Here is a 2,802-nt window from a genome sequence, read left to right on the forward strand (position 1 = left end):
AATATCAATATATTTTATTCGCGTATGATATTTTATTACTTTAAGTTAGTATGCGGCGCACTTATTGCAGTCCCATAAAATACTAGTTTATTTATGTGAGTCCTCTTATAGTAGTGAAATACGTGCGAAAAATTCGCTATTAGGTTTTTGCGCGTACGTTGTGTACAGTTTATTGATATGAATAACAACGGCTTAATAATTAATTTTTTTTTATATGAGGGAAGTATCGGAATTCAATTTAACCAACATTTGGAATATTTTACTTAAATAAACAAATATAATGGGAAAATATGAGTTTGGTCTGACTCTAACATTTATCTACATGCCGGCTATTGTGACGAACCAGTAACCGGTGGCCGGTTTTCTTACATTAAAACTGACTTTATCCCATAAATACATAACTTGATGAAAATATCATGAGAGTACCGTAAAATGGGGTGAGTTGGGTGAAATTTGACTTTCAAACCTCGATAAAATTTTATTTTTACATGTGAAAACTGAATGGTGTATATAATAAGTGGTTCGGACGTTTGTATTTTATTTTGGGTAGTTCCATTTCATAACTTTGACGATAAAGAGGAAAACCCACCTCACCCCGTAGTGCCTCGTATTTGGGGTCAGAGGATTTTTCATACAAAAGTGATTTTGGAAGATTGTTGGATCGATTTTATTTATTATACGTATTACTATAGCTCCATTTTAAATTGGAATACATTATTTTTGTAGCAGTAGCCTTAAAATTTCTTCTCACCCCCCTCTCAAACCTTCTCTCCCCATTCATAACCCACCTCTCCCCGCGAAACCTACTCACCCCGTTTTACGGTAAGTCATTTATAACATCAAAAAAGTCCGGAATAATATTTGTTAAGTAGACTTGGGAACAGACTGAAAACTCAAGCCAAACAGATTGAAATCGGCACTATTGTTCAATGAATATATGCAAACATCCTGTAGTTAAAGTCGTATTAATTCGCGTGATCGCCGTGCGTTCAGTATTGTGTTAACTGCGTTCCGCCGGTCACAATCGTATAAACATAATTCATATTTACATTATACATATTTATACAATAAAGTTATTAAATAAAGCCTGTCTAAGCTAACTGCACCGAAGTTCACAGAACAAAGTGTGTGGTAGTGTCATCACAATATATAAAAAAAAAAAATTACATTAATTATAACATAAATATCCAAACTTTGCTTCTACGAATGCCATGCAAAGTTAGCTTGGTGCGGCTCCAGTAAATTGTCAGTAGAAAAAGGCGCGAATTTTAAAATTTCTCTTGGAGACCGTTTACCTATTTTCAAATGTCCCGCCTTTTTCTCCTTATTGAATTGCTAAATTATTTATAGTTGACCTAAAACGAATGGAACTGTGGGAACGTTACATTTGAAAACCTAGGTGGATCTGTGGGCAGAGGAAGTGATACCAACTTATCGACATTGAGGCCACTGCCATTTTATTACCAGCCAGTGACCAGAGCAGCGGTTTATAACTTTTTAAAATTACTAACCAGTGACTTGCGTATTTTTTTAATTGTTGGTGGCCAGTGTTTTTTTTATAAAATCCGTCAAGTGTGTTTTGTTTTTGTGTTCGTTTGAATGTTTCGTAATGTATTCTCGGACTTTATGGATTTTGGTGCTGGTGATTTTTACTGACGCGATAAAGGTTGGAGATCCTGGTGTTTGTGAAGTGGAAAACGAGTAAATATTATAATTTTATTAATTTATTAGAATTTTTTTTTTTTTTTTTTATTATGCATGGGTTTACTCATGGCCACAGACTAGCCGAGGCGTAGACGTGGCCTACGATGGAGCGAGCTCGCCCAGAAGGTGCCTGTTCACTCTTGATTTGAAGGTTGCCGGGTTATAAGAGCACGGAAATATAGACGCCGGCAAGGAATTCCATTCCTTGGCAGTGCGCATAAGGAAAGTAGAAGCAAAGCGCTTAGTGCGAATTGGCGGAATATCTACCAAGTAAGGATGGAAACCGGCCGTGCGTCTAAAAGTCCGATGGTAGAATGGGGACGGTGGAATGAGCTCGTGTAGCGTCGTGTGTAAATTATGAGCGCTCGAGGCCGAGCGAAAAGGCTTGCGGCTTTCAAATCGGAGGTAGTGAGTTCAAACCCCAGCTGAGGGCCTGGCCAAGGAGACAATTGTGGTACATCGACAAAACAAAAGATTTTTTTTATCGGGGTGACAGAATAGATGCTACTAACAGTAACTATTTCCATACATTAGGTACCTATTCGATTGGCTTTTTCTATCAACGATTAGCATCTTGGCCAGCCCCCTTGATCTGATAGTGAGTCGGAAGGTTTAAAGGAACTTAACACATTCACTGCCCCCGACGCACATGTGCGTCCACGGTCGTACAAGTTTATTCCTAGGCCTCGCCCTCTGGTAGTGAATGCGTTAATTCAACTAAAATTTGTAGCAATATCAAGTTTGATTACATTGAATTAATTTATATGTGGGCAAAAAAATAACTGCATTCCCGTTGCCAGAGGGAAGTTTTGGGATTATACTGAGCAACTTTTACTATGGGAACAACTCCGAAATACACTAATTACTGGAATGTTCTGGTAGATACGTATCTATTACTTTTAGCATGCCAACTTATCGTAGTAGGTATTTATATAATTTTTCTCATACCGGGTGTGGCCTGTAGTATGAGCACAAAATTTAACTGTAGGCTCTACTTCTCATACTGACCAACATTTGTTCAGCGACTTTTAAAAATAACTTGTGGTTTGATTTTTAATACACTTTAAAGTTTATTCTAAGACGCGATGTATTGCGAAT

General features: G+C 37.4%; 1 long non-coding RNA gene across 1 annotated transcript; it reads left to right on the forward strand.

The window, feature by feature from the left end:
- The first annotated feature begins 975 nt into the window (after window positions 1-975).
- On the forward strand, window positions 976-1,669 carry LOC134664321 (uncharacterized). Its single transcript, XR_010098237.1, has 2 exons — window positions 976-1,026; window positions 1,351-1,669. It is a non-coding gene; the product is annotated as an uncharacterized LOC134664321 (long non-coding RNA).
- The last annotated feature ends 1,133 nt before the right edge of the window (window positions 1,670-2,802 follow it).

This window comes from Cydia fagiglandana, chromosome 5 (assembly GCF_963556715.1).
Source record: "Cydia fagiglandana chromosome 5, ilCydFagi1.1, whole genome shotgun sequence".
NCBI lineage: Eukaryota > Metazoa > Arthropoda > Insecta > Lepidoptera > Tortricidae > Cydia > Cydia fagiglandana.